The 14131-nt window shown below is 50.9% G+C and overlaps 1 protein-coding gene across 2 annotated transcripts in view; it reads left to right on the top strand.

The window, feature by feature from the left end:
* The window catches only part of pparg (peroxisome proliferator-activated receptor gamma), a 137108-nt gene that overhangs the window by 51150 nt on the left and 71827 nt on the right, over nt 1-14131 (top strand). The gene's annotated exons all lie outside the window — the stretch shown is intronic.

Genomic DNA, 14131 nt, shown 5'->3' with positions numbered 1-14131 from the left:
ACACCCTAAAAGAGGCTTAAACTCACGCTGACAGACAGGGTCAAAAGTTGCCTACTCTCAACCAAGTTAAACATTTCTTGCACTTCATGTGGGTCTGTCTGTCACTTTAACCACAAGCCCATACATAGTTTCCTTCCCCGAGCAGCACAGCCTGCAATGGCAGAACATCTTAGACTGACACGTCTCTGAATAAAAATAAATCATACGAAGGGCGACCAGAAGTGTGAGGCATATTTCCACCGTTCATTCTCTGAAACAGATCCTATCTTCCGATAAATATGTGCTTACTTTCAAGAAAACATAAAAGTGTGTATAGTCATTAATGTATCAGTATACTTTGCCAGTCAGTGTGGTTAGCAGTATGTGTATCTACCGGAAGGCACAGTGTTAGCATCTACTTCAAGGCAGAGTGTTAGCAGTGAGTCAGTACTCATTGTTCTATTATCTTGTGGTACGTTAGTATGAGGATCAGGATAGAAGCCAAGAGCTGCTGGGGTCAGCCAACCAGGGTCAGATGTTTAAAACATTCTTTATTGAGGTGGAGCCTCAGAAAGAGGAAGCTGGGGAGAGACTGTTGGGTCCTTGAAAGTCACTATATAAATACTATGTATTATAATAATTTTTATTAGTATTGTTAATAGTATTATTGTTGTTATTGTGTTATTATTGTTTGGGGTGGCAGGTAGCCTAGTGGTTAGAGTGTTGGGCCAGTAACCGAAAGGTTGCTGGATCGAATCCCCGAGCTGACAAGGTAAAAATCTGTCGTTCTTCCCCTGAACAAGGCAGTTAACCCACTGTTCCCCGGTAGGCCAAACCCGGACAACACTGGGCCAATTGTGCGCCGCCCTATGGGACTCCCAATCACGTCGTGATACAGGCTGGATTCGAACCAGGGTGTCTGTAGTGATGCCTCTAGCACTGAGATGCAGTGCCTTAGATCGCTGCGCCATTCGGAAAGGCAAATAATAATAATACATAGTAAATAAATCAGTACTCACAAGAATAAATGTCTTCAATTATAGAATGAATGCATCAATCATCTAAATTAGCTGCAGTAGTGACATCTGTAAAGTTTTCTTGCTGCCCTGGAAGCCCTAATAAATACAAATACAGGATAGTTTACATAGCACACTGAAATAGTAGCCATACACACAGTAATAGCAGTGTAGTACAACACATGGAATACTTGTGCAGTAGAGGCAACAGTGGTGTGGCTGTAGAGATGTGCGAAGAGTCATCTTGAGACAAGACCATGGAGAGAATAGATACTATATTGTCCATTGGTTAGAACAGAAATGTGTCTTATGCTTCTCCAAACACCCTGCAGTGCAACATCCCTGGCTAGAGAGCAAGTGGGGGGTTAAGGGCATTGCTCAAGGGTACAATGGCACAGTTTCGTCCTGGGCTTGAATAATTGTAGTCATGGCACCACACTCATTCATTGGTCCTGTAGTAGTCCTAGCCCTAGAGCAGTGTTTCCTGGTCCTGTAGTAGTCCTAGCCCTAGAGCAGTGTTTCCTGATCCTGGTCCTGTAGTAGTCCTAGCCCTAGAGCAGTGTTTCCTGATCCTGATCCTGTAGTAGTCCTAGACCTAGAGCAGTGTTTCCTGATCCTGGTCCTGTAGTAGCCCTAGAGCAGTGTTTCCTGATCCTGGTCCTGTAGTAGTCCTAGCCCCAGAGCAGTGTTTCCTGATCCTGGTCCTGTAGTAGTCCTAGCCCTAGAGCAGTGTTTCCTGATCAATGGTCTTGTGGTAGTCCTAGTCCTAGAGCAGTGTTTCCTGATCAATGGTCTTGTGGTAGTCCTAGACCTAGAGCAGTGTTTCCTGATCCTGGTCCTGTAGTAGTCCTAGTCCTAGAGCAGTGTTTCCTGATCCTGGTCCTGTAGTAGTCCTAACCCTAGAGCAGTGTTTCCTGATCCTGGTCCTGTAGTAGTCCTAGCCCTAGAGCAGTGTTTCCTGGTCCTGTAGTAGTCCTAGCCCTAGAGCAGTGTTTCCTGGTCCTGTAGTAGTCCTAGCCCTATAGCAATGTTTCCTGATCCTGGTCCTGTAGTAGTCCTAGCCCTAGAGCAGTGTTTCCTGGTCCTGTAGTAGTCCTAGCCCTAGAGCAGTGTTTCCTGATCAATGGTCCTGTAGTAGTCCTAGCCCTAGAGCAGTGTTTCCTGATCAATGGTCCTGTAGTAGTCCTAGCCCTAGAGCAGTGTTTCCTGGTCCTGTAGTAGTCCTAGCACTAGAGCAGTGTTTCCTGATCCTGGTCCTGTAGTAGTCCTAGCCCTAGAGCAGTGTTTCCTGGTCCTGGTCCTGTAGTAGTCCTAGCCCTAGAGCAGTGTTTCCTGGTCCTGTAGTAGTCCTAGCCCTAGAGCAGTGTTTCCTGGTCCTGTAGTAGTCCTAGCCCTAGAGCAGTGTTTCCTGATCCTGTAGTAGTCCTAGCCCTAGAGCAGTGTTTCCTGATCCTGGTCCTGTAGTAGTCCTAGCCCTAGAGCAGTGTTTCCTGGTCCTGTAGTAGTCCTAGCCCTAGAGCAGTGTTTCCTGATCCTGGTCCTGTAGTAGTCCTAGCCCTAGAGCAGTGTTTCCTGGTCCTGTAATAGTCCTAGCCCTAGAGCAGTGTTTCCTGGTCCTGTAGTAGTCCTAGCCCTAGAGCAGTGTTTCCTGGTCCTGTAGTAGTCCTAGCCCTAGAGCAGTGTTTCCTGATCCTGTAGTAGTCCTAGCCCTAGAGCAGTGTTTCCTGATCCTGGTCCTGTAGTAGTCCTAGCCCTAGAGCAGTGTTTCCTGGTCCTGTAGTAGTCCTAGCCCTAGAGCAGTGTTTCCTGATCCTGGTCCTGTAGTAGTCCTAGCACTAGAGCAGTGTTTCCTGGTCCTGTAGTAGTCCTAGCCCTAGAGCAGTGTTTCCTGATCCTGGTCCTGTAGTAGTCCTAGCCCTAGAGCAGTGTTTCCTGATCAATGGTCTTGTGGTAGTCCTAGCCCTAGAGCAGTGTTTCCTGATCCTGGTCCTGTAGTAGCCCTAGAGCAGTGTTTCCTGACCCTGGTCCTGTAGTAGTCCTAGCCCTAGAGCAGTGTTTCCTGATCCTGGTCCTGTAGTAGCCCTAGAGCAGTGTTTCCTGGTCCTGTAGTAGTCCTAGCCCTAGAGCAGTGTTTCCTGATCCTGGTCCTGTAGTAGTCCTAGCCCTAGAGCAGTGTTTCCTGGTCCTGTAGTAGTCCTAGCCCTAGAGCAGTGTTTCCTGATCAATGGTCCTGTAGTAGTCCTAGCCCTAGAGCAGTGTTTCCTGATCCTGTAGTAGTCCTAGCCCTAGAGCAGTGTTTCCTGATCCTGTAGTAGTCCTAGCCCTAGAGCAGTGTTTCCTGATCCTGTAGTAGTCCTAGCACTAGAGCAGTGTTTCCTGGTCCTGTAGTAGTCCTAGCCCTAGAGCAGTGTTTCCTGATCCTGGTCCTGTAGTAGCCCAGCCCTCGGGCAGTGTTTCCTGATCCTGGTCCTGTAGTAGTCCTAGCCCTAGAGCAGTGTTTCCTGATCCTGGTCCTGTAGTAGTCCTAGACCTAGAGCAGTGTTTCCTGATCCTGGTCCTGTAGTAGTCCTAGCCCTAGAGCAGTGTTTCCTGGTCCTGGTCCTGTAGTAGTCCTAGAGCAGTGTTTCCTGGTCCTGTAGTAGTCCTAGCTATAGAGCAGTGTTTCCTGATCCTGGTCCTGTAGTAGTCCTAGCACTAGAGCAGTGTTTCCTGATCCTGGTCCTGTAGTCGTCCTAGAGCAGTGTTTCCTGGTCCTGTAGTAGTCCTAGCCCTAGAGCAGTGTTTCCTGGTCCTGTAGTAGTCCTAGCTATAGAGCAGTGTTTCCTGATCCTGGTCCTGTAGTAGTCCTAGCACTAGAGCAGTGTTTCCTGATCCTGGTCCTGTAGTAGTCCTAGAGCAGTGTTTCCTGGTCCTGTAGTAGTCCTAGAGCAGTGTTTCCTGGTCCTGTAGTAGTCCTAGAGCAGTGTTTCCTGGTCCTGTAGTAGTCCTAGAGCAGTGTTTCCTGGGTCCTGTAGTAGTCCTAGAGCAGTGTTTCCTGGGTCCTGTAGTAGTCCTAGAGCAGTGTTTCCTGGTCCTGTAGTAGTCCTAGCCCTAGAGCAGTGTTTCCTGATCCTGGTCCTGTAGTAGCCCTAGAGCAGTGTTTCCTGGTCCTGTAGTAGTCCTAGCCCTAGAGCAGTGTTTCCTGATCAATGGTCCTGTAGTAGTCCTAGCCCTAGAGCAGTGTTTCCTGATCCTGTAGTAGTCCTAGCCCTAGAGCAGTGTTTCCTGATCCTGTAGTAGTCCTAGCACTAGAGCAGTGTTTCCTGGTCCTGTAGTAGTCCTAGCCCTAGAGCAGTGTAGCCTGATCCTGGTCCTGTAGTAGTCCTAGCCCTAGAGCAGTGTTTCCTGATCCTGGTCCTGTAGTAGTCCTAGCACTAGAGCAATGTTTCCTGATCCTGGTCCTGTGGTAGTCCTAGCACTAGAGCAGTGTTTCCTGATCAATGGTCCTGTAGTAGTCCTAGCCCTAGAGCAGTGTTTCCTGATCCTGGTCCTGTAGTAGTCCTAGTCCTAGAGCAGTGTTTCCTGATCAATGGTCTTGTGGTAGTCCTAGCCCTAGAGCAGTGTTTCCTGATCCTGGTCCTGTAGTAGCCCTAGAGCAGTGTTTCCTGACCCTGGTCCTGTAGTAGTCCTAGCCCTAGAGCAGTGTTTCCTGATCCTGGTCCTGTAGTAGCCCTAGAGCAGTGTTTCCTGGTTCTGTAGTAGTCCTAGCCCTAGAGCAGTGTTTCCTGATCCTGGTCCTGTAGTAGTCCTAGCCCTAGAGCAGTGTTTCCTGGTCCTGTAGTAGTCCTAGCCCTAGAGCAGTGTTTCCTGATCAATGGTCCTGTAGTAGTCCTAGCCCTAGAGCAGTGTTTCCTGATCCTGTAGTAGTCCTAGCCCTAGAGCAGTGTTTCCTGATCCTGTAGTAGTCCTAGCACTAGAGCAGTGTTTCCTGGTCCTGTAGTAGTCCTAGCCCTAGAGCAGTGTTTCCTGATCCTGGTCCTGTAGTAGCCCAGCCCTCGGGCAGTGTTTCCTGATCCTGGTCCTGTAGTAGTCCTAGCCCTAGAGCAGTGTTTCCTGATCCTGGTCCTGTAGTAGTCCTAGACCTAGAGCAGTGTTTCCTGATCCTGGTCCTGTAGTAGTCCTAGCCCTAGAGCAGTGTTTCCTGGTCCTGGTCCTGTAGTAGTCCTAGAGCAGTGTTTCCTGGTCCTGTAGTAGTCCTAGCTATAGAGCAGTGTTTCCTGATCCTGGTCCTGTAGTAGTCCTAGCACTAGAGCAGTGTTTCCTGATCCTGGTCCTGTAGTCGTCCTAGAGCAGTGTTTCCTGGTCCTGTAATAGTCCTAGCCCTAGAGCAGTGTTTCCTGGTCCTGTAGTAGTCCTAGCTATAGAGCAGTGTTTCCTGATCCTGGTCCTGTAGTAGTCCTAGCACTAGAGCAGTGTTTCCTGATCCTGGTCCTGTAGTAGTCCTAGCCCTAGAGCAGTGTTTCCTGGTCCTGTAGTAGTCCTAGCTCTAGAGCAGTGTTTCCTGATCCTGGTCCTGTAGTAGCCCTAGAGCAGTGTTTCCTGGTCCTGTAGTAGTCCTAGCCCTAGAGCAGTGTTTCCTGACCCTGGTCCTGTAGTAGTCCTAGCCCTAGAGCAGTGTTTCCTGATCCTGATCCTGTAGTAGTCCTAGAGCAGTGTTTCCTGGTCCTGTAGTAGTCCTAGCCCTAGAGCAGTGTTTCCTGATCCTGGTCCTGTAGTAGCCCTAGAGCAGTGTTTCCTGGTCCTGTAGTAGTCCTAGCCCTAGAGCAGTGTTTCCTGATCAATGGTCCTGTAGTAGTCCTAGCCCTAGAGCAGTGTTTCCTGATCCTGTAGTAGTCCTAGCCCTAGAGCAGTGTTTCCTGATCCTGTAGTAGTCCTAGCACTAGAGCAGTGTTTCCTGGTCCTGTAGTAGTCCTAGCCCTAGAGCAGTGTTTCCTGATCCTGGTCCTGTAGTAGCCCAGCCCTCGGGCAGTGTTTCCTGATCCTGGTCCTGTAGTAGTCCTAGCCCTAGAGCAGTGTTTCCTGATCCTGGTCCTGTAGTAGTCCTAGACCTAGAGCAGTGTTTCCTGATCCTGGTCCTGTAGTAGTCCTAGCCCTAGAGCAGTGTTTCCTGATCCTGGTCCTGTAGTAGTCCTAGCCCTAGAGCAGTGTTTCCTGATCCTGGTCCTGTAGTAGTCCTAGCCCTAGAGCAGTGTTTCCTGATCCTGGTCCTGTAGTAGTCCTAGCCCTAGAGCAGTGTTTCCTGGTCCTGTAGTAGTCCTAGCTATAGAGCAGTGTTTCCTGATCCTGGTCCTGTAGTAGTCCTAGCACTAGAGCAGTGTTTCCTGATCCTGGTCCTGTAGTAGTCCTAGCCCTAGAGCAGTGTTTCCTGGTCCTGTAGTAGTCCTAGCTCTAGAGCAGTGTTTCCTGATCCTGGTCCTGTAGTAGCCCTAGAGCAGTGTTTCCTGGTCCTGTAGTAGTCCTAGCCCTAGAGCAGTGTTTCCTGACCCTGGTCCTGTAGTAGTCCTAGCCCTAGAGCAGTGTTTCCTGATCCTGATCCTGTAGTAGTCCTAGAGCAGTGTTTCCTGGTCCTGTAGTAGTCCTAGCCCTAGAGCAGTGTTTCCTGATCCTGGTCCTGTAGTAGCCCTAGAGCAGTGTTTCCTGGTCCTGTAGTAGTCCTAGCCCTAGAGCAGTGTTTCCTGATCAATGGTCCTGTAGTAGTCCTAGCCCTAGAGCAGTGTTTCCTGATCCTGTAGTAGTCCTAGCCCTAGAGCAGTGTTTCCTGATCCTGTAGTAGTCCTAGCACTAGAGCAGTGTTTCCTGGTCCTGTAGTAGTCCTAGCCCTAGAGCAGTGTTTCCTGATCCTGGTCCTGTAGTAGCCCAGCCCTCGGGCAGTGTTTCCTGATCCTGGTCCTGTAGTAGTCCTAGCCCTAGAGCAGTGTTTCCTGATCCTGGTCCTGTAGTAGTCCTAGACCTAGAGCAGTGTTTCCTGATCCTGGTCCTGTAGTAGTCCTAGCCCTAGAGCAGTGTTTCCTGATCCTGGTCCTGTAGTAGTCCTAGCCCTAGAGCAGTGTTTCCTGATCCTGGTCCTGTAGTAGTCCTAGCCCTAGAGCAGTGTTTCCTGATCCTGGTCCTGTAGTAGTCCTAGCCCTAGAGCAGTGTTTCCTGATCTTGGTCCTGTAGTAGTCCTAGCACTAGAGCAGTGTTTCCTGATCCTGGTCCTGTGGTAGTCCTAGCACTAGAGCAGTGTTTCCTGATCAATGGTCCTGTAGTAGTCCTAGCCCTAGAGCAGTGTTTCCTGATCCTGGTCCTGTAGTAGTCCTAGTCCTAGAGCAGTGTTTCCTGGTCCTGGTCCTGTAGTAGTCCTAGAGCAGTGTTTCCTGGTCCTGTAGTAGTCCTAGCTATAGAGCAGTGTTTCCTGATCCTGGTCCTGTAGTAGTCCTAGCACTAGAGCAGTGTTTCCTGATCCTGGTCCTGTAGTCGTCCTAGAGCAGTGTTTCCTGGTCCTGTAGTAGTCCTAGCCCTAGAGCAGTGTTTCCTGGTCCTGTAGTAGTCCTAGCTATAGAGCAGTGTTTCCTGATCCTGGTCCTGTAGTAGTCCTAGCACTAGAGCAGTGTTTCCTGATCCTGGTCCTGTAGTAGTCCTAGCCCTAGAGCAGTGTTTCCTGATCCTGGTCCTGTAGTAGTCCTAGCCCTAGAGCAGTGTTTCCTGATCCTGGTCCTGTAATAGTCCTAGCCCTAGAGCAGTGTTTCCTGATCCTGGTCCTGTAGTAGTCCTAGCCCTAGAGCAGTGTTTCCTGGTCCTGTAGTAGTCCTAGCTCTAGAGCAGTGTTTCCTGATCCTGGTCCTGTAGTAGTCCTAGTCCTAGAGCAGTGTTTCCTGGTCCTGTAGTAGTCCTAGCCCTAGAGCAGTGTTTCCTGGTCCTGTAGTAGTCCTAGCACTAGAGCAGTGTTTCCTGATCCTGGTCCTGTAGTAGTCCTAGTCCTAGAGCAGTGTTTCCTGGTCCTGTAGTAGTCCTAGCTCTAGAGCAGTGTTTCCTGATCCTGGTCCTGTAGTAGTCCTAATCCTAGAGCAGTGTTTCCTGGTCCTGTAGTAGTCCTAGTCCTAGAGCAGTGTTTCCTGGTCCTGTAGTAGTCCTAGAGCAGTGTTTCCTGGTCCTGTAGTAGTCCTAGAGCAGTGTTTCCTGGTCCTGTAGTAGTCCTAGAGCAGTGTTTCCTGGTCCTGTAGTAGTCCTAGAGCAGTGTTTCCTGGTCCTGTAGTAGTCTAGAGCAGTGTTTCCTGGTCCTGTAGTAGTCCTAGCCCTAGAGCAGTGTTTCCTGATCCTGTAGTAGTCCTAGCACTAGAGCAGTGTTTCCTGGTCCTGTAGTAGTCCTAGCCCTAGAGCAGTGTTTCCTGATCCTGGTCCTGTAGTAGCCCAGCCCTCGGGCAGTGTTTCCTGATCCTGGTCCTGTAGTAGTCCTAGCCCTAGAGCAGTGTTTCCTGATCCTGGTCCTGTAGTAGTCCTAGACCTAGAGCAGTGTTTCCTGATCCTGGTCCTGTAGTAGTCCTAGCCCTAGAGCAGTGTTTCCTGATCCTGGTCCTGTAGTAGTCCTAGCCCTAGAGCAGTGTTTCCTGATCCTGGTCCTGTAGTAGTCCTAGCCCTAGAGCAGTGTTTCCTGATCCTGGTCCTGAAGTAGTCCTAGCCCTAGAGCAGTGTTTCCTGATCCTGGTCCTGTAGTAGTCCTAGCACTAGAGCAGTGTTTCCTGATCCTGGTCCTGTGGTAGTCCTAGCTCTAGAGCAGTGTTTCCTGATCCTGGTCCTGTAGTAGTCCTAGACCTAGAGCAGTGTTTCCTGGTCCTGGTCCTGTAGTAGTCCTAGAGCAGTGTTTCCTGGTCCTGTAGTAGTCCTAGCTATAGAGCAGTGTTTCCTGATCCTGGTCCTGTAGTAGTCCTAGCACTAGAGCAGTGTTTCCTGATCCTGGTCCTGTAGTAGTCCTAGCCCTAGAGCAGTGTTTCCTGATCCTGGTCCTGTAGTAGTCCTAGCCCTAGAGCAGTGTTTCCTGATCCTGGTCCTGTAGTAGTCCTAGCCCTAGAGCAGTGTTTCCTGATCCTGGTCCTGTAGTAGTCCTAGCCCTAGAGCAGTGTTTCCTGGTCCTGTAGTAGTCCTAGCTCTAGAGCAGTGTTTCCTGATCCTGGTCCTGTAGTAGTCCTAGTCCTAGAGCAGTGTTTCCTGGTCCTGTAGTAGTCCTAGCCCTAGAGCAGTGTTTCCTGGTCCTGTAGTAGTCCTAGCACTAGAGCAGTGTTTCCTGATCCTGGTCCTGTAGTAGTCCTAGTCCTAGAGCAGTGTTTCCTGGTCCTGTAGTAGTCCTAGCTCTAGAGCAGTGTTTCCTGATCCTGGTCCTGTATTAGTCCTAGTCCTAGAGCAGTGTTTCCTGATCCTGTAGTAGTCCTAGTCCTAGAGCAGTGTTTCCTGGTCCTGTAGTAGTCCTAGCCCTAGAGCAGTGTTTCCTGGTCCTGTAGTAGTCCTAGCCCTAGAGCAGTGTTTCCTGATCAATGGTCCTGTAGTAGTCCTAGCCCTAGAGCAGTGTTTCCTGGTCCTGTAGTAGTCCTAGCTCTAGAGCAGTGTTTCCTGATCCTGGTCCTGTAGTAGTCCTAGCCCTAGAGCAGTGTTTCCTGATCCTGGTCCTGTAGTAGTCCTAGAGCAGTGTTTCCTGGTCCTGTAGTAGTCCTAGCCCTAGAGCAGTGTTTCCTGATCCTGGTCCTGTAGTAGTCCTAGCCCTAGAGCAGTGTTTCCTGATCCTGGTCCTGTAGTAGTCCTAGCCCTAGAGCAGTGTTTCCTGGTCCTGTAGTAGTCCTAGTCCTAGAGCAGTGTTTCCTGGTCCTGTAGTAGTCCTAGCTATAGAGCAGTGTTTCCTGATCCTGGTCCTGTAGTAGTCCTAGCACTAGAGCAGTGTTTCCTGATCCTGGTCCTGTAGTCGTCCTAGAGCAGTGTTTCCTGGTCCTGTAGTAGTCCTAGCCCTAGAGCAGTGTTTCCTGGTCCTGTAGTAGTCCTAGCTATAGAGCAGTGTTTCCTGATCCTGGTCCTGTAGTAGTCCTAGCACTAGAGCAGTGTTTCCTGATCCTGGTCCTGTAGTAGTCCTAGCCCTAGAGCAGTGTTTCCTGGTCCTGTAGTAGTCCTAGCTCTAGAGCAGTGTTTCCTGATCCTGGTCCTGTAGTAGCCCTAGAGCAGTGTTTCCTGGTCCTGTAGTAGTCCTAGCCCTAGAGCAGTGTTTCCTGACCCTGGTCCTGTAGTAGTCCTAGCCCTAGAGCAGTGTTTCCTGATCCTGATCCTGTAGTAGTCCTAGAGCAGTGTTTCCTGGTCCTGTAGTAGTCCTAGCCCTAGAGCAGTGTTTCCTGATCCTGGTCCTGTAGTAGCCCTAGAGCAGTGTTTCCTGGTCCTGTAGTAGTCCTAGCCCTAGAGCAGTGTTTCCTGATCAATGGTCCTGTAGTAGTCCTAGCCCTAGAGCAGTGTTTCCTGATCCTGTAGTAGTCCTAGCCCTAGAGCAGTGTTTCCTGATCCTGTAGTAGTCCTAGCACTAGAGCAGTGTTTCCTGGTCCTGTAGTAGTCCTAGCCCTAGAGCAGTGTTTCCTGATCCTGGTCCTGTAGTAGCCCAGCCCTCGGGCAGTGTTTCCTGATCCTGGTCCTGTAGTAGTCCTAGCCCTAGAGCAGTGTTTCCTGATCCTGGTCCTGTAGTAGTCCTAGACCTAGAGCAGTGTTTCCTGATCCTGGTCCTGTAGTAGTCCTAGCCCTAGAGCAGTGTTTCCTGATCCTGGTCCTGTAGTAGTCCTAGCCCTAGAGCAGTGTTTCCTGATCCTGGTCCTGTAGTAGTCCTAGCCCTAGAGCAGTGTTTCCTGATCCTGGTCCTGTAGTAGTCCTAGCCCTAGAGCAGTGTTTCCTGATCCTGGTCCTGTAGTAGTCCTAGCACTAGAGCAGTGTTTCCTGATCCTGGTCCTGTGGTAGTCCTAGCACTAGAGCAGTGTTTCCTGATCAATGGTCCTGTAGTAGTCCTAGCCCTAGAGCAGTGTTTCCTGATCCTGGTCCTGTAGTAGTCCTAGTCCTAGAGCAGTGTTTCCTGGTCCTGGTCCTGTAGTAGTCCTAGAGCAGTGTTTCCTGGTCCTGTAGTAGTCCTAGCTATAGAGCAGTGTTTCCTGATCCTGGTCCTGTAGTAGTCCTAGCACTAGAGCAGTGTTTCCTGATCCTGGTCCTGTAGTCGTCCTAGAGCAGTGTTTCCTGGTCCTGTAGTAGTCCTAGCCCTAGAGCAGTGTTTCCTGGTCCTGTAGTAGTCCTAGCTATAGAGCAGTGTTTCCTGATCCTGGTCCTGTAGTAGTCCTAGCACTAGAGCAGTGTTTCCTGATCCTGGTCCTGTAGTAGTCCTAGCCCTAGAGCAGTGTTTCCTGATCCTGGTCCTGTAGTAGTCCTAGCCCTAGAGCAGTGTTTCCTGATCCTGGTCCTGTTGTAGTCCTAGCCCTAGAGCAGTGTTTCCTGATCCTGGTCCTGTAGTAGTCCTAGCCCTAGAGCAGTGTTTCCTGGTCCTGTAGTAGTCCTAGCTCTAGAGCAGTGTTTCTTGATCCTGGTCCTGTAGTAGTCCTAGTCCTAGAGCAGTGTTTCCTGGTCCTGTAGTAGTCCTAGCCCTAGAGCAGTGTTTCCTGGTCCTGTAGTAGTCCTAGCACTAGAGCAGTGTTTCCTGATCCTGGTCCTGTAGTAGTCCTAGTCCTAGAGCAGTGTTTCCTGGTCCTGTAGTAGTCCTAGCTCTAGAGCAGTGTTTCCTGATCCTGGTCCTGTAGTAGTCCTAGTCCTAGAGCAGTGTTTCCTGATCCTGTAGTAGTCCTAGTCCTAGAGCAGTGTTTCCTGGTCCTGTAGTAGTCCTAGCCCTAGAGCAGTGTTTCCTGGTCCTGTAGTAGTCCTAGCCCTAGAGCAGTGTTTCCTGATCAATGGTCCTGTATTAGTCCTAGCCCTAGAGCAGTGTTTTCTGGTCCTGTAGTAGTCCTAGCTCTAGAGCAGTGTTTCCTGATCCTGGTCCTGTAGTAGTCCTAGCCCTAGAGCAGTGTTTCCTGATCCTGGTCCTGTAGTAGTCCTAGAGCAGTGTTTCCTGGTCCTGTAGTAGTCCTAGCTCTAGAGCAGTGTTTCCTGATCCTGGTCCTGTAGTAGTCCTAGCCCTAGAGCAGTGTTTCCTGATCCTGGTCCTGTAGTAGTCCTAGCCCTAGAGCAGTGTTTCCTGGTCCTGTAGTAGTCCTAGCCCTAGAGCAGTGTTTCCTAGTCCTGTAGTAGTCCTAGCCCTAGAGCAGTGTTTCCTGGACCTGTAGTAGTCCTAGACCTAGAGCAGTGTTTCCTGTTCCTGGTCCTGTAGTAGTCCTAGCCCTAGAGCAGTGTTTCCTGTTCCTGGTCCTGTAGTAGTCCTAGCCCTAGAGCAGTGTTTCCTGACCCTGGTCCTGTAGTAGTCCTAGCCCTAGAGCAGTGTTTCCTGACCCTGGTCCTGTAGTAGCCCAGCCCTCGGGCAGTGTTTCCTGATCCTGGTCCTGTAGTAGTCCTAGCCCTAGAGCAGTGTTTCCTGTTCCTGAGTCCTGTAGTAGTCCTAGCCCTAGAGCAGTGTTTCCTGTTCCTGAGTCCTGTAGTAGCCCAGCCCTCGGGCAGTGTTTCCTGTTCCTGAGTCCTGTAGTAGCCCAGCCCTCGGGCAGTGTTTCCTGTTCCTGAGTCCTGTAGTAGCCCAGCCCTCGGGAAGTGTTTCCTGTTCCTGAGTCCTGTAGTAGCCCAGCCCTCGGGCAGTGTTTCCTGTTCCTGGGTCCTGTAGTAGCCCAGCCCTCGGGCAGTGTTTCCTGTTCCTGGTCCTGTAGTAGCCCAACCCTCGGGCAGTGTTTCCTGTTCCTGGTCCTGTAGTAGCCCAGCCCTCGGGCAGTGTTTCCTGTTCCTGAGTCCTGTAGTAGCCCAACCCTCGGGCAGTGTTTCCTGTTCCTGGTCCTGTAGTAGCCCAGCCCTCGGGCAGTGTTTCCTGTTCCTGGGTCCTGTAGTAGCCCAGCCCTCGGGCAGTGTTTCCTGTTCCTGGTCCTGTAGTAGCCCAGCCCTCGGGCAGTGTTTCCTGTTCCTGAGTCCTGTAGTAGCCCAGCCCTCGGGCAGTGTTTCCTGTTCCTGAGTCCTGTAGTAGCCCAGCCCTCGGGCAGTGTATCCTGTTCCTGAGTCCTGTAGTAGCCCAGCCCTAGAGCAGTGTTTCCTGTTCCTGGGACCTGTAGTAGCCCAGCCCTCGGGCAGTGTTTCCTGTTCCTGAGTCCTGTAGCAGCCCAACCCTCGGGCAGTGTTTCCTGTTCCTGAGTCCTGTAATAGCCCAGCCCTCGGGCAGTGTTTCCTGTTCCTGAGTCCTGTAGTAGTCCTAGCCCTCGGGCAGTGTTTCCTGTTCCTGGTCCTGTAGTAGCCCAGCCCTCGGGCAGTGTTTCCTGTTCCTGAGTCCTGTAGTAGTCCTAGCCCTCGGGCAGTGTTTCCTGTTCCTGGTCCTGTAGTAGCCCAGCCCTCGGGCAGTGTTTCCTGTTCCTGAGTCCTGTAGTAGTCCTAGCCCTCGGGCAGTGTTTCCTGTTCCTGTAGTAGCCCAGCCCTCGGGCAGTGTTTCCTGATCCTGGTCCTGTAGTAGTCCTAGCCCTAGAGCAGTGTTTCCTGGTCCTGTAGTAGTCCTAGCTCTAGAGCAGTGTTTCCTGATCCTGGTCCTGTAGTAGTCCTAGTCCTAGAGCAGTGTTTCCTGGTCCTGTAGTAGTCCTAGCCCTAGAGCAGTGTTTCCTGGTCCTGTAGTAGTCCTAGCACTAGAACAGTGTTTCCTGATCCTGGTCCTGTAGTAGTCCTAGTCCTAGAGCAGTGTTTCCTGGTCCTGTAGTAGTCCTAGCTCTAGAGCAGTGTTTCCTGATCCTGGTCCTGTAGTAGTCCTAGTCCTAGAGCAGTGTTTCCTGATCCTTTAGTAGTCCTAGTCCTAGAGCAGTGTTTCCTGGTCCTGTAGTAGTCCTAGCCCTAGAGCAGTGTTTCCTGGTCCTGTAGTAGTCCTAGCCCTAGAGCAGTGTTTCCTGATCAATGGTCCTGTAGTAGTCCTAGCCCTAGAGCAGTGTTTCCTGGTCCTGTAGTAGTCCTAG

The sequence above is a fragment of the Salvelinus namaycush genome, unplaced genomic scaffold (assembly GCF_016432855.1).
Source record: "Salvelinus namaycush isolate Seneca unplaced genomic scaffold, SaNama_1.0 Scaffold157, whole genome shotgun sequence".
Taxonomy (NCBI): domain Eukaryota; kingdom Metazoa; phylum Chordata; class Actinopteri; order Salmoniformes; family Salmonidae; genus Salvelinus; species Salvelinus namaycush.
The sequence above is the reverse complement of the archived record's forward strand: the minus strand, read 5'-3'. Positions and strand labels throughout refer to the sequence as shown.